Raw genomic sequence first — 16,911 nt, forward strand, 5'->3', positions numbered from 1 at the left:
TACGTCTTACCCCTGGTTAGCTCCGTTGGTAGAGCGCTCCACTGAAAATGGAGAGGTCCCGGGCTCAATACCCGGACCAGGCGGATTTTTTCGGTCGCGCACTAGTCATCTAGTTGTGTTTGGAGATTTGTGTTCTTCCTTTGTCCCTCTTGTTCACCTTCTCCGGGGATTATTTTCGTCGATGTTTTTGTTTTTCTGATAAAACCTGTGGGCTCTACTGACGCCTCTGGTTAGCTCAGTTGGTAGAGCGCTCCACTGAAAATGGAGAGGTCCCGGGCTCAATACCCGGACCAGGCGGATTTTTTCGGTCGCGCACTAGTCATCTAGTTGTGTTTGGAGATTTGTGTTCTTCCTTTGTCCCTCTTGTTCACCTTCTCCGGGGATTATTTTCGTCGATGTTTTTGTTTTTCTGATAAAACCTGTGGGCTCTACTGACGCCTCTGGTTAGCTCAGTTGGTAGAGCGCTCCACTGAAAATGGAGAGGTCCCGGGCTCAATACCCGGACCAGGCGGATTTTTTCGGTCGCGCACTAGTCATCTAGTTGTGTTTGGAGATTTGTGTTCTTCCTTTGTCCCTCTTGTTCACCTTCTCCGGGGATTATTTTCGTCGATGTTTTTGTTTTTCTGATAAAACCTGTGGGCTCTACTGACGCCTCTGGTTAGCTCAGTTGGTAGAGCGCTCCACTGAAAATGGAGAGGTCCCGGGCTCAATACCCGGACCAGGCGGATTTTTTCGGTCGCGCACTAGTCATCTAGTTGTGTTTGGAGATTTGTGTTCTTCCTTTGTCCCTCTTGTTCACCTTCTCCGGGGATTATTTTCGTCGATGTTTTTGTTTTTCTGATAAAACCTGTGGGCTCTACTTACGTCTCTGGTTAGCTCAGTTGGTAGAGCGCTCCACTGAAAATGGAGAGGTCCCGGGCTCAATACCCGGACCAGGCGGATTTTTTCGGTCGCGCACTAGTCATCTAGTTGTGTTTGGAGATTTGTGTTCTTCCTTTGTCCCTCTTGTTCACCTTCTCCGGGGATTATTTTCGTCGATGTTTTTGTTTTTCTGATAAAACCTGTGGGCTCTACTTACGTCTCTGGTTAGCTCAGTTGGTAGAGCGCTCCACTGAAAATGGAGAGGTCCCGGGCTCAATACCCGGACCAGGCGGATTTTTTCGGTCGCGCACTAGTCATCTAGTTGTGTTTGGAGATTTGTGTTCTTCCTTTGTCCCTCTTGTTCACCTTCTCCGGGGATTATTTTCGTCGATGTTTTTGTTTTTCTGATAAAACCTGTGGGCTCTACTGACGCCTCTGGTTAGCTCAGTTGGTAGAGCGCTCCACTGAAAATGGAGAGGTCCCGGGCTCAATACCCGGACCAGGCGGATTTTTTCGGTCGCGCACTAGTCATCTAGTTGTGTTTGGAGATTTGTGTTCTTCCTTTGTCCCTCTTGTTCACCTTCTCCGGGGATTATTTTCGTCGATGTTTTTGTTTTTCTGATAAAACCTGTGGGCTCTACTGACGCCTCTGGTTAGCTCAGTTGGTAGAGCGCTCCACTGAAAATGGAGAGGTCCCGGGCTCAATACCCGGACCAGGCGGATTTTTTCGGTCGCGCACTAGTCATCTAGTTGTGTTTGGAGATTTGTGTTCTTCCTTTGTCCCTCTTGTTCACCTTCTCCGGGGATTATTTTCGTCGATGTTTTTGTTTTTCTGATAAAACCTGTGGGCTCTACTGACGCCTCTGGTTAGCTCAGTTGGTAGAGCGCTCCACTGAAAATGGAGAGGTCCCGGGCTCAATACCCGGACCAGGCGGATTTTTTCGGTCGCGCACTAGTCATCTAGTTGTGTTTGGAGATTTGTGTTCTTCCTTTGTCCCTCTTGTTCACCTTCTCCGGGGATTATTTTCGTCGATGTTTTTGTTTTTCTGATAAAACCTGTGGGCTCTACTTACGTCTCTGGTTAGCTCAGTTGGTAGAGCGCTCCACTGAAAATGGAGAGGTCCCGGGCTCAATACCCGGACCAGGCGGATTTTTTCGGTCGCGCACTAGTCATCTAGTTGTGTTTGGAGATTTGTGTTCTTCCTTTGTCCCTCTTGTTCACCTTCTCCGGGGATTATTTTCGTCGATGTTTTTGTTTTTCTGATAAAACCTGTGGGCTCTACTGACGCCTCTGGTTAGCTCAGTTGGTAGAGCGCTCCACTGAAAATGGAGAGGTCCCGGGCTCAATACCCGGACCAGGCGGATTTTTTCGGTCGCGCACTAGTCATCTAGTTGTGTTTGGAGATTTGTGTTTTTCCTTTGTCCCTCTCGTTCCCCTTCTCCGGGGATTATTTTCGTCGATGTTTTTGTTTTTCTGATAAAACCTGTGGGCTCTACTCACGTCTCTGGTTAGCTCAGTTGGTAGAGCGCTCCACTGAAAATGGAGAGGCACCTGGCGCAATACCCTGACCAGGCGGATTTTTTCGGTCGCGCACTAGTCATCTAGTTGTGTTTGGAGATTTGTGTTCTTCCTTTGTCCCTCTCGTTCCCCTTCTCCGGGGATTATTTTCGTCGATGTTTTTGTTTTTCTGATAAAACCTGTGGGCTCTACTGACGTCTCTGGTTAGCTCAGTTGGTAGAGCGCTCCACTGAAAATGGAGAGGTCCCGGGCTCAATACCCGGACCAGGCGGATTTTTTCGGTCGCGCACTAGTCATCTAGTTGTGTTTGGAGATTTGTGTTCTTCCTTTGTCCCTCTCGTTCCCCTTCTCCGGGGATTATTTTCGTCGATGTTTTTGTTTTTCTGATAAAACCTGTGGGCTCTACTGACGTCTCTGGTTAGCTCAGTTGGTAGAGCGCTCCACTGAAAATGGAGAGGTCCCGGGCTCAATACCCTGACCAGGCGGATTTTTTCGGTCGCGCACTAGTCATCTAGTTGTTTGGAGATTTGTGTTCTTCCTTTGTCCCTCTTGTTCCCCTTCTCCGGGGATTATTTTCGACGATGTTTTTGTTTTTCTGATAAAACCTGTGGGCTCTACTGACGTCTCTGGTTAGCTCAGTTGGTAGAGCGCTCCACTGAAAATGGAGAGGTCCCGGGCTCAATACCCTGACCAGGCGGATTTTTTCGGTCGCGCACTAGTCATCTAGTTGTGTTTGGAGATTTGTGTTCTTCCTTTGTCCCTCTCGTTCCCCTTCTCCGGGGATTATTTTCGTCGATGTTTTTGTTTTTCTGATAAAACCTGTGGGCTCTACTGACGTCTCTGGTTAGCTCAGTTGGTAGAGCGCTCCACTGAAAATGGAGAGGTCCCGGGCTCAATACCCGGACCAGGCGGATTTTTTCGGTCGCGCACGAGTCATCTAGTTGTGTTTGGAGATTTGTGTTCTTCCTTTGTCCCTCTTGTTCACCTTCTCCGGGGATTATTTTCGTCGATGTTTTTGTTTTTCTGATAAAACCTGTAGGCTCTACTGACGCCTCTGGTTAGCTCAGTTGGTAGAGCGCTCCACTGAAAATGGAGAGGTCCCGGGCTCAATACCCGGACCAGGCGGATTTTTTCGGTCGCGCACTAGTCATCTAGTTGTGTTTGGAGATTTGTGTTCTTCCTTTGTCCCTCTCGTTCCCCTTCTCCGGGGATTATTTTCGTCGATGTTTTTGTTTTTCTGATAAAACCTGTGGGCTCTACTGACGTCTCTGGTTAGCTCAGTTGGTAGAGCGCTCCACTGAAAATGGAGAGGTCCCGGGCTCAATACCCGGACCAGGCGGATTTTTTCGGTCGCGGACTAGTCATCTAGTTGTGTTTGGAGATTTGTGTTCTTCCTTTGTCCCTCTCGTTCCTCTTCTCCGGGGATTATTTTCGTCGATGTTTTTGTTTTTCTGATAAAACCTGTGGGCTCTACTGACGTCTCTGGTTAGCTCAGTTGGTAGAGCGCTCCACTGAAAATGGAGAGGTCCCGGGCTCAATACCCTGACCAGGCGGATTTTTTCGGTCGCGCACTAGTCATCTAGTTGTGTTTGGAGATTTGTGTTCTTCCTTTGTCCCTCTCGTTCCCCTTCTCCGGGGATTATTTTCGTCGATGTTTTTTGTTTTTCTGATAAAACCTGTGGGCTCTACTGACGTCTCTGGTTAGCTCAGTTGGTAGAGCGCTCCACTGAAAATGGAGAGGTACCTGGCGCAATACCCTGACCAGGCGGATTTTTTCGGTCGCGCACTAGTCATCTAGCTGTGTTTGGAGATTTGTGTTCTTCCTTTGTCCCTCTCGTTCCCCTTCTCCGGGGATTATTTTCGTCGATGTTTTTGTTTTTCTGATAAAACCTGTGGGCTCTACTGACGTCTCTGGTTAGCTCAGTTGGTAGAGCGCTCCACTGAAAATGGAGAGGTACCTGGCGCAATACCCTGACCAGGCGGATTTTTTCGGTCGCGCACTAGTCATCTAGTTGTGTTTGGAGATTTGTGTTCTTCCTTTGTCCCTCTCGTTCCCCTTCTCCGGGGATTATTTTCGTCGATGTTTTTGTTTTTCTGATAAAACCTGTGGGCTCTACTGACGTCTCTGGTTAGCTCAGTTGGTAGAGCGCTCCACTGAAAATGGAGAGGTCCCGGGCTCAATACCCGGACCAGGCGGATTTTTTCGGTCGCGCACTAGTCATCTAGTTGTGTTTGGAGATTTGTGTTCTTCCTTTGTCCCTCTCGTTCCCCTTCTCCGGGGATTATTTTCGTCGATGTTTTTTGTTTTTCTGATAAAACCTGTGGGCTCTACTGACGTCTCTGGTTAGCTCAGTTGGTAGAGCGCTCCACTGAAAATGGAGAGGTCCCGGGCTCAATACCCGGACCAGGCGGATTTTTTCGGTCGCGCACTAGTCATCTAGTTGTGTTTGGAGATTTGTGTTCTTCCTTTGTCCCTCTCGTTCCCCTTCTCCGGGGATTATTTTCGTCGATGTTTTTTGTTTTTCTGATAAAACCTGTGGGCTCTACTGACGTCTCTGGTTAGCTCAGTTGGTAGAGCGCTCCACTGAAAATGGAGAGGTCCCGGGCTCAATACCCGGACCAGGCGGATTTTTTCGGTCGCGCACTAGTCATCTAGTTGTGTTTGGAGATTTGTGTTCTTCCTTTGTCCCTCTCGTTCCCCTTCTCCGGGGATTATTTTCGTCGATGTTTTTTGTTTTTCTGATAAAACCTGTGGGCTCTACTGACGTTTCTGGTTAGCTCAGTTGGTAGAGCGCTCCACTGAAAATGGAGAGGTACCTGGCGCAATACCCTGACCAGGCGGATTTTTTCGGTCGCGCACTAGTCATCTAGCTGTGTTTGGAGATTTGTGTTCTTCCTTTGTCCCTCTCGTTCCCCTTCTCCGGGGATTATTTTCGTCGATGTTTTTGTTTTTCTGATAAAACCTGTGGGCTCTACTGACGTCTCTGGTTAGCTCAGTTGGTAGAGCGCTCCACTGAAAATGGAGAGGTACCTGGCGCAATACCCTGACCAGGCGGATTTTTTCGGTCGCGCACTAGTCATCTAGCTGTGTTTGGAGATTTGTGTTCTTCCTTTGTCCCTCTCGTTCCCCTTCTCCGGGGATTATTTTCGTCGATGTTTTTGTTTTTCTGATAAAACCTGTGGGCTCTACTGACGTCTCTGGTTAGCTCAGTTGGTAGAGCGCTCCACTGAAAATGGAGAGGTACCTGGCGCAATACCCTGACCAGGCGGATTTTTTCGGTCGCGCACTAGTCATCTAGCTGTGTTTGGAGATTTGTGTTCTTCCTTTGTCCCTCTCGTTCCCCTTCTCCGGGGATTATTTTCGTCGATGTTTTTGTTTTTCTGATAAAACCTGTGGGCTCTACTGACGTCTCTGGTTAGCTCAGTTGGTAGAGCGCTCCACTGAAAATGGAGAGGTACCTGGCGCAATACCCTGACCAGGCGGATTTTTTCGGTCGCGCACTAGTCATCTAGTTGTGTTTGGAGATTTGTGTTCTTCCTTTGTCCCTCTCGTTCCCCTTCTCCGGGGATTATTTTCGTCGATGTTTTGGTTTTTCTGATAAAACCTGTGGGCTCTACTGACGTCTCTGGTTAGCTCAGTTGGTAGAGCGCTCCACTGAAAATGGAGAGGTCCCGGGCTCAATACCCTGACCAGGCGGATTTTTTCGGTCGCGCACTAGTCATCTAGTTGTGTTTGGAGATTTGTGTTCTTCCTTTGTCCCTCTCGTTCCCCTTCTCCGGGGATTATTTTCGTCGATGTTTTTGTTTTTCTGATAAAACCTGTGGGCCTACTGACGTCTCTGGTTAGCTCAGTTGGTAGAGCGCTCCACTGAAAATGGAGAGGTCCCAGGCTCAATACCCGGACCAGGCGGATTTTTTCGGTCGCGCACTAGTCATCTAGTTGTGTTTGGAGATTTGTGTTCTTCCTTTGTCCCTCTCGTTCCCCTTCTCCGGGGATTATTTTCGTCGATGTTTTTGTTTTTCTGATAAAACCTGTGGGCTCTACGTACGTCTCTGGTTAGCTCAGTTGGTAGAGCGCTCCACTGAAAATGGAGAGGTACCGGGCTCAATACCCGGACCAGGCGGATTTTTTCGGTCGCGCACTAGTCATCTAGTTGTGTTTGGAGATTTGTGTTCTTCCTTTGTCCCTCTCGTTCCCCTTCTCCGGGGATTATTTTCGTCGATGTTTTTGTTTTTCTGATAAAACCTGTGGGTTCTACTGACGTCTCTGGTTAGCTCAGTTGGTAGAGCGCTCCACTGAAAATGGAGAGGTCCCGGGCTCAATACCCGGACCAGGCGGGTTTTTTCGGTCGCGCACTAGTCATCTAGTTGTGTTTGGAGATTTGTGCTCTTCCTTTGTTCCTCTCGTTCCCCTTCTTCGGGGATTATTTTCGTCGATGTTTTTGTTTTTCTGATAAAACCTGTGGGCTCTACTGACGTCTCTGGTTAGCTCAGTTGGTAGAGCGCTCCACTGAAAATGGAGAGGTCCCGGGCTCAATACCCGGACCAGGCGGATTTTTTCGGTCGCGCACTAGTCATCTAGTTGTGTTTGGAGATTTGTGTTCTTCCTTTGTCCCTCTCGTTCCCCTTCTCCGGGGATTATTTTCGTCGATGTTTTTGTTTTTCTGATAAAACCTGTGGGCTCTACTGACGTCTCTGGTTAGCTCAGTTGGTAGAGCGCTCCACTGAAAATGGAGAGGTCCCGGGCTCAATACCCGGACCAGGCGGATTTTTTCGGTCGCGCACTAGTCATCTAGTTGTGTTTGGAGATTTGTGTTCTTCCTTTGTCCCTCTCGTTCCCCTTCTCCGGGGATTATCTTCGTCGATGTTTTTGTTTTTCTGATAAAACCTGTGGGCTCTACTGACGTCTCTGGTTAGCTCAGTTGGTAGAACGCTCCACTGAAAATGGAGAGGTCCCGGGCTCAATACCCGGACCAGGCGGATTTTTTCGGTCGCGCACTAGTCATCTAGTTGTGTTTGGAGATTTGTGTTCTTCCTTTGTCCCTCTCGTTCCCCTTCTCCGGGGATTATTTTCGTCGATGTTTTTGTTTTTCTGATAAAACCTGTGGGCTCTACTGACGTCTCTGGTTAGCTCAGTTGGTAGAGCGCTCCACTGAAAATGGAGAGGTCCCGGGCTCAATACCCCGACCAGGCGGATTTTTTCGGTCGCGGACTAGTCATCTAGTTGTGTTTGGAGATTTGTGTTCTTCCTTTGTCCCTCTCGTTCCCCTTCTCCGGGGATAATTTTCGTCGATGTTTTTGTTTTTCTGATAAAACCTGTGGGCTCTACTGACGTCTCTGGTTAGCTCAGTTGGTAGAGCGCTCCACTGAAAATGGAGAGGTCCCGGGCTCAATACCCTGACCAGGCGGATTTTTTCGGTCGCGCACTAGTCATCTGGTTGTGTTTGGAGATTTGTGTTCTTCCTTTGTCCCTCTCGTTCCCCTTCTCCGGGGATTATTTTCGTCGATGTTTTTTGTTTGTCTGATAAAACCTGTGGGCTCTACTGACGTCTCTGGTTAGCTCAGTTGGTAGAGCGCTCCACTGAAAATGGAGAGGTCCCGGGCTCAATACCCGGACCAGGCGGATTTTTTCGGTCGCGCACTAGTCATCTAGTTGTGTTTGGAGATTTGTGTTCTTCCTTTGTCCCTCTCGTTCCCCTTCTCCGGGGATTATTTTCGTCGATGTTTTTGTTTTTCTGATAAAACCTGTGGGCTCTACTGACGTCTCTGGTTAGCTCAGTTGGTAGAGCGCTCCACTGAAAATGGAGAGGTCCCGGGCTCAATACCCGGACCAGGCGGATTTTTTCGGTCGCGCACTAGTCATCTAGTTGTGTTTGGAGATTTGTGTTCTTCCTTTGTCCCTCTCGTTCCCCTTCTCCGGGGATTATTTTCGTCGATGTTTTTGTTTTTCTGATAAAACCTGTGGGCTCTACTTACGTCTCTGGTTAGCTCAGTTGGTAGAGCGCTCCACTGAAAATGGAGAGGTCCCGGGCTCAATACCCGGACCACGCGGATTTTTTCGGTCGCGCACTAGTCATCTAGTTGTGTTTGGAGATTTGTGTTCTTCCTTTGTCCCTCTCGTTCCCCTTCTCCGGGGATTATTTTCGTCGATGTTTTTGTTTTTCTGATAAAACCTGTGGGCTCTACTTACGTCTCTGGTTAGCTCAGTTGGTAGAGCGCTCCACTGAAAATGGAGAGGTACCGGGCTCAATACCCGGACCAGGCGGATTTTTTCGGTCGCGCACTAGTCATCTAGTTGTGTTTGGAGATTTGTGTTTTTCCTTTGTCCCTCTCTTTCCCCTTCTCCGGGGATTATTTTCGTCGATGTTTTTGTTTTTCTGATAAAACCTGTGGGCTCTACTGACGTCTCTGGTTAGCTCAGTTGGTAGAGCGCTCCACTGAAAATGGAGAGGTCCCGGGCTCAATACCCCGACCAAGCGGATTTTTTCGGTCGCGCACTAGTCATTTAGTTGTGTTTGGAGATTTGTGTTCTTCCTTTCTCCCTCTCGTTCCCCTTCTTCGGGGATTATTTTCGTCGATGTTTTTGTTTTTCTGATAAAACCTGTGGGCTCTACTGACGTGTCTGGTTAGCTCAGTTGGTAGAGCGCTCCACTGAAAATGGAGAGGTCCCGGGCTCAATACCCGGACCAGGCGGATTTTTTCGGTCGCGCACTAGTCATCTAGTTGTGTTTGGAGATTTGTGTTCTTCCTTTGTCCCTCTCGTTCCCCTTCTCCGGGGATTATTTTCGTCGATGTTTTTGTTTTTCTGATAAAACCTGTGGGCTCTACTGACGTCTCTGGTTAGCTCAGTTGGTAGAGCGCTCCACTGAAAATGGAGAGGTCCCGGGCTCAATACCCCGACCAAGCGGATTTTTTCGGTCGCGCACTAGTCATTTAGTTGTGTTTGGAGATTTGTGTTCTTCCTTTCTCCCTCTCGTTCCCCTTCTTCGGGGATTATTTTCGTCGATGTTTTTGTTTTTCTGATAAAACCTGTGGGCTCTACTGACGTCTCTGGTTAGCTCAGTTGGTAGAGCGCTCCACTGAAAATGGAGAGGTCCCGGGCTCAATACCCGGACCAGGCGGATTTTTTCGGTCGCGCACTAGTCATCTAGTTGTGTTTGGAGATTTGTGTTCTTCCTTTGTCCCTCTCGTTCCCCTTCTCCGGGGATTATTTTCGTCGATGTTTTTGTTTTTCTGATAAAACCTGTGGGCTCTACTTACGTCTCTGGTTAGCTCAGTTGGTAGAGCGCTCCACTGAAAATGGAGAGGTCCCGGGCTCAATACCCGGACCAGGCGGATTTTTTCGGTCGCGCACTAGTCATCTAGTTGTGTTTGGAGATTTGTGTTTTTCCTTTGTCCCTCTCTTTCCCCTTCTCCGGGGATTATTTTCGTCGATGTTTTTGTTTTTCTGATAAAACCTGTGGGCTCTACTGACGTCTCTGGTTAGCTCAGTTGGTAGAGCGCTCCACTGAAAATGGAGAGGTCCCGGGCTCAATACCCGGACCAGGCGGATTTTTTCGGTCGCGCACTAGTCATCTAGTTGTGTTTGGAGATTTGTGTTTTTCCTTTGTCCCTCTCTTTCCCCTTCTCCGGGGATTATTTTCGTCGATGTTTTTGTTTTTCTGATAAAACCTGTGGGCTCTACTGACGTCTCTGGTTAGCTCAGTTCGTAGAGCGCTCCACTGAAAATGAGAGGTCCCGGGCTCAATACCCCGACCAAGCGGATTTTTTCGGTCGCGCACTAGTCATTTAGTTGTGTTTGGAGATTTGTGTTCTTCCTTTCTCCCTCTCGTTCCCCTTCTTCGGGGATTATTTTCGTCGATGTTTTTGTTTTTCTGATAAAACCTGTGGACTCTACTGACGTGTCTGGTTAGCTCAGCTGGTAGAGCGCTCCACTGAAAATGGAGAGGTCCCGGGCTCAATACCCGGACCAGGCGGATTTTTTCGGTCGCGCACTAGTCATCTAGTTGCGTTTGGAGATTTGTGTTCTTCCTTTGTCCCTCTCGTTCCCCTTCTCCGGGGATTATTTTCGTCGATGTTTTTGTTTTTCTGATAAAACCTGTGGGCTCTACTGACGTGTCTGGTTAGCTCAGTTGGTAGAGCGCTCCACTGAAAATGGAGAGGTCCCGGGCTCAATACCCGGACCAGGCGGATTTTTTCGGTCGCGCACTAGTCATCTAGTTGTGTTTGGAGATTTGTGTTCTTCCTTTGTCCCTCTCGTTCCCCTTCTCCGGGGATTATTTTCGTCGATGTTTTTGTTTTTCTGATAAAACCTGTGGGCTCTACTGACGTCTCTGGTTAGCTCAGTTGGTAGAGCGCTCCACTGAAAATGGAGAGGTCCCGGGCTCAATACCCCGACCAAGCGGATTTTTTCGGTCGCGCACTAGTCATTTAGTTGTGTTTGGAGATTTGTGTTCTTCCTTTCTCCCTCTCGTTCCCCTTCTTCGGGGATTATTTTCGTCGATGTTTTTGTTTTTCTGATAAAACCTGTGGGCTCTACTGACGTCTCTGGTTAGCTCAGTTGGTAGAGCGCTCCACTGAAAATGGAGAGGTCCCGGGCTCAATACCCGGACCAGGCGGATTTTTTCGGTCGCGCACTAGTCATCTAGTTGTGTTTGGAGATTTGTGTTCTTCCTTTGTCCCTCTCGTTCCCCTTCTCCGGGGATTATTTTCGTCGATGTTTTTTGTTTTTCTGATAAAACCTGTGGGCTCTACTGACGTCTCTGGTTAGCTCAGTTGGTAGAGCGCTCCACTGAAAATGGAGAGGTCCCGGGCTCAATACCCGGACCAGGCGGATTTTTTCGGTCGCGCACTAGTCATCTAGTTGTGTTTGGAGATTTGTGTTCTTCCTTTGTCCCTCTCTTTCCCCTTCTCCGGGGATTATTTTCGTCGATGTTTTTGTTTTTCTGATAAAACCTGTGGGCTCTACTGACGTCTCTGGTTAGCTCAGTTGGTAGAGCGCTCCACTGAAAATGAGAGGTCCCGGGCTCAATACCCCGACCAAGCGGATTTTTTCGGTCGCGCACTAGTCATCTAGTTGTGTTTGGAGATTTGTGTTCTTCCTTTGTCCCTCTCGTTCCCCTTCTCCGGGGATTATTTTCGTCGATGTTTTTGTTTTTCTGATAAAACCTGTGGGCTCTACTGACGTCTCTGGTTAGCTCAGTTGGTAGAGCGCTCCACTGAAAATGAGAGGTCCCGGGCTCAATACCCCGACCAAGCGGATTTTTTCGGTCGCGCACTAGTCATCTAGTTGTGTTTGGAGATTTGTGTTCTTCCTTTGTCCCTCTCGTTCCCCTTCTCCGGGGATTATTTTCGTCGATGTTTTTTGTTTTTCTGATAAAACCTGTGGGCTCTACTGACGTCTCTGGTTAGCTCAGTTGGTAGAGCGCTCCACTGAAAATGGAGAGGTCCCGGGCTCAATACCCGGACCAGGCGGATTTTTTCGGTCGCGCACTAGTCATCTAGTTGTGTTTGGAGATTTGTGTTCTTCCTTTGTCCCTCTCGTTCCCCTTCTCCGGGGATTATTTTCGTCGATGTTTTTTGTTTTTCTGATAAAACCTGTGGGCTCTACTGACGTCTCTGGTTAGCTCAGTTGGTAGAGCGCTCCACTGAAAATGGAGAGGTCCCGGGCTCAATACCCGGACCAGGCGGATTTTTTCGGTCGCGCACTAGTCATCTAGTTGTGTTTGGAGATTTGTGTTCTTCCTTTGTCCCTCTCGTTCCCCTTCTCCGGGGATTATTTTCGTCGATGTTTTTTGTTTTTCTGATAAAACCTGTGGGCTCTACTGACGTCTCTGGTTAGCTCAGTTGGTAGAGCGCTCCACTGAAAATGGAGAGGTCCCGGGCTCAATACCCGGACCAGGCGGATTTTTTCGGTCGCGCACTAGTCATCTAGTTGTGTTTGGAGATTTGTGTTCTTCCTTTGTCCCTCTCGTTCCCCTTCTCCGGGGATTATTTTCGTCGATGTTTTTTGTTTTTCTGATAAAACCTGTGGGCTCTACTGACGTCTCTGGTTAGCTCAGTTGGTAGAGCGCTCCACTGAAAATGGAGAGGTCCGGGCTCAATACCCGGACCAGGCGGATTTTTTCGGTCGCGCACTAGTCATCTAGTTGTGTTTGGAGATTTGTGTTCTTCCTTTGTCCCTCTCGTTCCCCTTCTCCGGGGATTATTTTCGTCGATGTTTTTTGTTTTTCTGATAAAACCTGTGGGCTCTACTGACGTCTCTGGTTAGCTCAGTTGGTAGAGCGCTCCACTGAAAATGGAGAGGTACCTGGCGCAATACCCTGACCAGGCGGATTTTTTCGGTCGCGCACTAGTCATCTAGCTGTGTTTGGAGATTTGTGTTCTTCCTTTGTCCCTCTCGTTCCCCTTCTCCGGGGATTATTTTCGTCGATGTTTTTGTTTTTCTGATAAAACCTGTGGGCTCTACTGACGTCTCTGGTTAGCTCAGTTGGTAGAGCGCTCCACTGAAAATGGAGAGGTACCTGGCGCAATACCCTGACCAGGCGGATTTTTTCGGTCGCGCACTAGTCATCTAGCTGTGTTTGGAGATTTGTGTTCTTCCTTTGTCCCTCTCGTTCCCCTTCTCCGGGGATTATTTTCGTCGATGTTTTTGTTTTTCTGATAAAACCTGTGGGCTCTACTGACGTCTCTGGTTAGCTCAGTTGGTAGAGCGCTCCACTGAAAATGGAGAGGTACCTGGCGCAATACCCTGACCAGGCGGATTTTTTCGGTCGCGCACTAGTCATCTAGCTGTGTTTGGAGATTTGTGTTCTTCCTTTGTCCCTCTCGTTCTCCTTCTCCGGGGATTATTTTCGTCGATGTTTTTGTTTTTCTGATAAAACCTGTGGGCTCTACTGACGTCTCTGGTTAGCTCAGTTGGTAGAGCGCTCCACTGAAAATGGAGAGGTACCTGGCGCAATACCCTGACCAGGCGGATTTTTTCGGTCGCGCACTAGTCATCTAGTTGTGTTTGGAGATTTGTGTTCTTCCTTTGTCCCTCTCGTTCCCCTTCTCCGGGGATTATTTTCGTCGATGTTTTGGTTTTTCTGATAAAACCTGTGGGCTCTACTGACGTCTCTGGTTAGCTCAGTTGGTAGAGCGCTCCACTGAAAATGGAGAGGTCCCGGGCTCAATACCCTGACCAGGCGGATTTTTTCGGTCGCGCACTAGTCATCGAGTTGTGTTTGGAGATTTGTGTTCTTCCTTTGTCCCTCTCGTTCCCCTTCTCCGGGGATTATTTTCGTCGATGTTTTTGTTTTTCTGATAAAACCTGTGGGCCTACTGACGTCTCTGGTTAGCTCAGTTGGTAGAGCGCTCCACTGAAAATGGAGAGGTCCCAGGCTCAATACCCGGACCAGGCGGATTTTTTCGGTCGCGCACTAGTCATCTAGTTGTGTTTGGAGATTTGTGTTCTTCCTTTGTCCCTCTCGTTCCCCTTCTCCGGGGATTATTTTCGTCGATGTTTTTGTTTTTCTGATAAAACCTGTGGGCTCTACGTACGTCTCTGGTTAGCTCAGTTGGTAGAGCGCTCCACTGAAAATGGAGAGGTACCGGGCTCAATACCCGGACCAGGCGGATTTTTTCGGTCGCGCACTAGTCATCTAGTTGTGTTTGGAGATTTGTGTTCTTCCTTTGTCCCTCTCGTTCCCCTTCTCCGGGGATTATTTTCGTCGATGTTTTTGTTTTTCTGATAAAACCTGTGGGTTCTACTGACGTCTCTGGTTAGCTCAGTTGGTAGAGCGCTCCACTGAAAATGGAGAGGTCCCGGGCTCAATACCCGGACCAGGCGGGTTTTTTCGGTCGCGCACTAGTCATCTAGTTGTGTTTGGAGATTTGTGCTCTTCCTTTGTTCCTCTCGTTCCCCTTCTTCGGGGATTATTTTCGTCGATGTTTTTGTTTTTCTGATAAAACCTGTGGGCTCTACTGACGTCTCTGGTTAGCTCAGTTGGTAGAGCGCTCCACTGAAAATGGAGAGGTCCCGGGCTCAATACCCGGACCAGGCGGATTTTTTCGGTCGCGCACTAGTCATCTAGTTGTGTTTGGAGATTTGTGTTCTTCCTTTGTCCCTCTCGTTCCCCTTCTCCGGGGATTATTTTCGTCGATGTTTTTGTTTTTCTGATAAAACCTGTGGGCTCTACTGACGTCTCTGGTTAGCTCAGTTGGTAGAGCGCTCCACTGAAAATGGAGAGGTCCCGGGCTCAATACCCGGACCAGGCGGATTTTTTCGGTCGCGCACTAGTCATCTAGTTGTGTTTGGAGATTTGTGTTCTTCCTTTGTCCCTCTCGTTCCCCTTCTCCGGGGATTATCTTCGTCGATGTTTTTGTTTTTCTGATAAAACCTGTGGGCTCTACTGACGTCTCTGGTTAGCTCAGTTGGTAGAGCGCTCCACTGAAAATGGAGAGGTCCCGGGCTCAATACCCGGACCAGGCGGATTTTTTCGGTCGCGCACTAGTCATCTAGTTGTGTTTGGAGATTTGTGTTCTTCCTTTGTCCCTCTCGTTCCCCTTCTCCGGGGATTATTTTCGTCGATGTTTTTGTTTTTCTGATAAAACCTGTGGGCTCTACTGACGTCTCTGGTTAGCTCAGTTGGTAGAGCGCTCCACTGAAAATGGAGAGGTCCCGGGCTCAATACCCCGACCAGGCGGATTTTTTCGGTCGCGCACTAGTCATCTGGTTGTGTTTGGAGATTTGTGTTCTTCCTTTGTCCCTCTCGTTCCCCTTCTCCGGGGATTATTTTCGTCGATGTTTTTTGTTTGTCTGATAAAACCTGTGGGCTCTACTGACGTCTCTGGTTAGCTCAGTTGGTAGAGCGCTCCACTGAAAATGGAGAGGTCCCGGGCTCAATACCCGGACCAGGCGGATTTTTTCGGTCGCGCACTAGTCATCTGGTTGTGTTTGGAGATTTGTGTTCTTCCTTTGTCCCTCTCGTTCCCCTTCTCCGGGGATTATTTTCGTCGATGTTTTTTGTTTGTCTGATAAAACCTGTGGGCTCTACTGACGTCTCTGGTTAGCTCAGTTGGTAGAGCGCTCCACTGAAAATGGAGAGGTCCCGGGCTCAATACCCGGACCAGGCGGATTTTTTCGGTCGCGCACTAGTCATCTGGTTGTGTTTGGAGATTTGTGTTCTTCCTTTCTCCCTCTCGTTCCCCTTCTTCGGGGATTATTTTCGTCGATGTTTTTGTTTTTCTGATAAAACCTGTGGGCTCTACTGACGTCTCTGGTTAGCTCAGTTGGTAGAGCGCTCCACTGAAAATGGAGAGGTCCCGGGCTCAATACCCCGACCAAGCGGATTTTTTCGGTCGCGCACTAGTCATCTGGTTGTGTTTGGAGATTTGTGTTCTTCCTTTCTCCCTCTCGTTCCCCTTCTTCGGGGATTATTTTCGTCGATGTTTTTGTTTTTCTGATAAAACCTGTGGGCTCTACTGACGTCTCTGGTTAGCTCAGTTGGTAGAGCGCTCCACTGAAAATGGAGAGGTCCCGGGCTCAATACCCCGACCAAGCGGATTTTTTCGGTCGCGCACTAGTCATTTAGTTGTGTTTGGAGATTTGTGTTCTTCCTTTGTCCCTCTCGTTCCCCTTCTTCGGGGATTATTTTCGTCGATGTTTTTGTTTTTCTGATAAAACCTGTGGGCTCTACTGACGTCTCTGGTTAGCTCAGTTGGTAGAGCGCTCCACTGAAAATGGAGAGGTCCCGGGCTCAATACCCGGACCAGGCGGATTTTTTCGGTCGCGCACTAGTCATCTGGTTGTGTTTGGAGATTTGTGTTCTTCCTTTCTCCCTCTCGTTCCCCTTCTTCGGGGATTATTTTCGTCGATGTTTTTGTTTTTCTGATAAAACCTGTGGGCTCTACTGACGTCTCTGGTTAGCTCAGTTGGTAGAGCGCTCCACTGAAAATGGAGAGGTCCCGGGCTCAATACCCCGACCAGGCGGATTTTTTCGGTCGCGCACTAGTCATCTTGTTGTGTTTGGAGATTTGTGTTCTTCCTTTGTCCCTCTCGTTCCCCTTCTCCGGGGATTATTTTCGTCGATGTTTTTGTTTTTCTGATAAAACCTGTGGGCTCTACTTACGTCTCTGGTTAGCTCAGTTGGTAGAGCGCTCCACTGAAAATGGAGAGGTCCCGGGCTCAATACCCGGACCAGGCGGATTTTTTCGGTCGCGCACTAGTCATCTGGTTGTGTTTGGAGATTTGTGTTCTTCCTTTCTCCCTCTCGTTCCCCTTCTTCGGGGATTATTTTCGTCGATGTTTTTGTTTTTCTGATAAAACCTGTGGGCTCTACTGACGTCTCTGGTTAGCTCAGTTGGTAGAGCGCTCCACTGAAAATGGAGAGGTCCCGGGCTCAATACCCCGACCAAGCGGATTTTTTCGGTCGCGCACTAGTCATCTGGTTGTGTTTGGAGATTTGTGTTCTTCCTTTCTCCCTCTCGTTCCCCTTCTTCGGGGATTATTTTCGTCGATGTTTTTGTTTTTCTGATAAAACCTGTGGGCT

At 48.6% G+C, this 16,911-nt stretch overlaps 34 non-coding genes across 34 annotated transcripts; all 34 read left to right on the top strand.

The window, feature by feature from the left end:
• Nucleotides 1-222: 222 nt before the first annotated feature.
• On the top strand, nucleotides 223-297 carry Trnaf-gaa. Its single transcript has one exon. It is a non-coding gene; the product is annotated as a tRNA-Phe (tRNA).
• Nucleotides 298-436: 139 nt separating this feature from the next.
• Nucleotides 437-511, top strand: Trnaf-gaa. Its single transcript has one exon. It is a non-coding gene; the product is annotated as a tRNA-Phe (tRNA).
• A 139-nt stretch (nucleotides 512-650) lies between these two features.
• Trnaf-gaa lies at nucleotides 651-725 on the top strand. Its single transcript has one exon. It is a non-coding gene; the product is annotated as a tRNA-Phe (tRNA).
• A 567-nt stretch (nucleotides 726-1,292) lies between these two features.
• Trnaf-gaa lies at nucleotides 1,293-1,367 on the top strand. Its single transcript has one exon. It is a non-coding gene; the product is annotated as a tRNA-Phe (tRNA).
• Nucleotides 1,368-1,506: 139 nt separating this feature from the next.
• Trnaf-gaa lies at nucleotides 1,507-1,581 on the top strand. Its single transcript has one exon. It is a non-coding gene; the product is annotated as a tRNA-Phe (tRNA).
• A 139-nt stretch (nucleotides 1,582-1,720) lies between these two features.
• Trnaf-gaa lies at nucleotides 1,721-1,795 on the top strand. Its single transcript has one exon. It is a non-coding gene; the product is annotated as a tRNA-Phe (tRNA).
• A 353-nt stretch (nucleotides 1,796-2,148) lies between these two features.
• On the top strand, nucleotides 2,149-2,223 carry Trnaf-gaa. Its single transcript has one exon. It is a non-coding gene; the product is annotated as a tRNA-Phe (tRNA).
• Nucleotides 2,224-3,430: 1,207 nt separating this feature from the next.
• Nucleotides 3,431-3,505, top strand: Trnaf-gaa. Its single transcript has one exon. It is a non-coding gene; the product is annotated as a tRNA-Phe (tRNA).
• A 1,211-nt stretch (nucleotides 3,506-4,716) lies between these two features.
• Trnaf-gaa lies at nucleotides 4,717-4,791 on the top strand. Its single transcript has one exon. It is a non-coding gene; the product is annotated as a tRNA-Phe (tRNA).
• Nucleotides 4,792-4,931: 140 nt separating this feature from the next.
• Trnaf-gaa lies at nucleotides 4,932-5,006 on the top strand. Its single transcript has one exon. It is a non-coding gene; the product is annotated as a tRNA-Phe (tRNA).
• A 1,637-nt stretch (nucleotides 5,007-6,643) lies between these two features.
• Trnaf-gaa lies at nucleotides 6,644-6,718 on the top strand. Its single transcript has one exon. It is a non-coding gene; the product is annotated as a tRNA-Phe (tRNA).
• A 139-nt stretch (nucleotides 6,719-6,857) lies between these two features.
• Trnaf-gaa lies at nucleotides 6,858-6,932 on the top strand. Its single transcript has one exon. It is a non-coding gene; the product is annotated as a tRNA-Phe (tRNA).
• A 139-nt stretch (nucleotides 6,933-7,071) lies between these two features.
• Trnaf-gaa lies at nucleotides 7,072-7,146 on the top strand. Its single transcript has one exon. It is a non-coding gene; the product is annotated as a tRNA-Phe (tRNA).
• Nucleotides 7,147-7,928: 782 nt separating this feature from the next.
• Nucleotides 7,929-8,003, top strand: Trnaf-gaa. The gene has a single exon. It is a non-coding gene; the product is annotated as a tRNA-Phe (tRNA).
• A 139-nt stretch (nucleotides 8,004-8,142) lies between these two features.
• Nucleotides 8,143-8,217, top strand: Trnaf-gaa. The gene has a single exon. It is a non-coding gene; the product is annotated as a tRNA-Phe (tRNA).
• A 783-nt stretch (nucleotides 8,218-9,000) lies between these two features.
• On the top strand, nucleotides 9,001-9,073 carry Trnaf-gaa. The gene has a single exon. It is a non-coding gene; the product is annotated as a tRNA-Phe (tRNA).
• Nucleotides 9,074-9,426: 353 nt separating this feature from the next.
• Trnaf-gaa lies at nucleotides 9,427-9,501 on the top strand. Its single transcript has one exon. It is a non-coding gene; the product is annotated as a tRNA-Phe (tRNA).
• Nucleotides 9,502-9,640: 139 nt separating this feature from the next.
• Trnaf-gaa lies at nucleotides 9,641-9,715 on the top strand. The gene has a single exon. It is a non-coding gene; the product is annotated as a tRNA-Phe (tRNA).
• Nucleotides 9,716-9,854: 139 nt separating this feature from the next.
• Nucleotides 9,855-9,929, top strand: Trnaf-gaa. Its single transcript has one exon. It is a non-coding gene; the product is annotated as a tRNA-Phe (tRNA).
• A 354-nt stretch (nucleotides 9,930-10,283) lies between these two features.
• Trnaf-gaa lies at nucleotides 10,284-10,356 on the top strand. Its single transcript has one exon. It is a non-coding gene; the product is annotated as a tRNA-Phe (tRNA).
• A 141-nt stretch (nucleotides 10,357-10,497) lies between these two features.
• Nucleotides 10,498-10,570, top strand: Trnaf-gaa. Its single transcript has one exon. It is a non-coding gene; the product is annotated as a tRNA-Phe (tRNA).
• A 353-nt stretch (nucleotides 10,571-10,923) lies between these two features.
• On the top strand, nucleotides 10,924-10,998 carry Trnaf-gaa. Its single transcript has one exon. It is a non-coding gene; the product is annotated as a tRNA-Phe (tRNA).
• Nucleotides 10,999-11,138: 140 nt separating this feature from the next.
• On the top strand, nucleotides 11,139-11,213 carry Trnaf-gaa. The gene has a single exon. It is a non-coding gene; the product is annotated as a tRNA-Phe (tRNA).
• Nucleotides 11,214-11,779: 566 nt separating this feature from the next.
• On the top strand, nucleotides 11,780-11,854 carry Trnaf-gaa. The gene has a single exon. It is a non-coding gene; the product is annotated as a tRNA-Phe (tRNA).
• Nucleotides 11,855-11,994: 140 nt separating this feature from the next.
• On the top strand, nucleotides 11,995-12,069 carry Trnaf-gaa. The gene has a single exon. It is a non-coding gene; the product is annotated as a tRNA-Phe (tRNA).
• Nucleotides 12,070-12,209: 140 nt separating this feature from the next.
• Trnaf-gaa lies at nucleotides 12,210-12,284 on the top strand. The gene has a single exon. It is a non-coding gene; the product is annotated as a tRNA-Phe (tRNA).
• Nucleotides 12,285-14,135: 1,851 nt separating this feature from the next.
• Trnaf-gaa lies at nucleotides 14,136-14,210 on the top strand. The gene has a single exon. It is a non-coding gene; the product is annotated as a tRNA-Phe (tRNA).
• A 139-nt stretch (nucleotides 14,211-14,349) lies between these two features.
• Trnaf-gaa lies at nucleotides 14,350-14,424 on the top strand. Its single transcript has one exon. It is a non-coding gene; the product is annotated as a tRNA-Phe (tRNA).
• A 139-nt stretch (nucleotides 14,425-14,563) lies between these two features.
• Nucleotides 14,564-14,638, top strand: Trnaf-gaa. The gene has a single exon. It is a non-coding gene; the product is annotated as a tRNA-Phe (tRNA).
• Nucleotides 14,639-14,777: 139 nt separating this feature from the next.
• Nucleotides 14,778-14,852, top strand: Trnaf-gaa. Its single transcript has one exon. It is a non-coding gene; the product is annotated as a tRNA-Phe (tRNA).
• Nucleotides 14,853-15,206: 354 nt separating this feature from the next.
• On the top strand, nucleotides 15,207-15,281 carry Trnaf-gaa. The gene has a single exon. It is a non-coding gene; the product is annotated as a tRNA-Phe (tRNA).
• A 140-nt stretch (nucleotides 15,282-15,421) lies between these two features.
• Trnaf-gaa lies at nucleotides 15,422-15,496 on the top strand. The gene has a single exon. It is a non-coding gene; the product is annotated as a tRNA-Phe (tRNA).
• Nucleotides 15,497-16,063: 567 nt separating this feature from the next.
• On the top strand, nucleotides 16,064-16,138 carry Trnaf-gaa. Its single transcript has one exon. It is a non-coding gene; the product is annotated as a tRNA-Phe (tRNA).
• Nucleotides 16,139-16,491: 353 nt separating this feature from the next.
• Nucleotides 16,492-16,566, top strand: Trnaf-gaa. Its single transcript has one exon. It is a non-coding gene; the product is annotated as a tRNA-Phe (tRNA).
• Nucleotides 16,567-16,911: the final 345 nt, after the last annotated feature.

This window comes from Ixodes scapularis, unplaced genomic scaffold, assembly GCF_016920785.2.
Source record: "Ixodes scapularis isolate PalLabHiFi unplaced genomic scaffold, ASM1692078v2 PGA_scaffold2__306_contigs__length_199485367, whole genome shotgun sequence".
NCBI lineage: Eukaryota > Metazoa > Arthropoda > Arachnida > Ixodida > Ixodidae > Ixodes > Ixodes scapularis.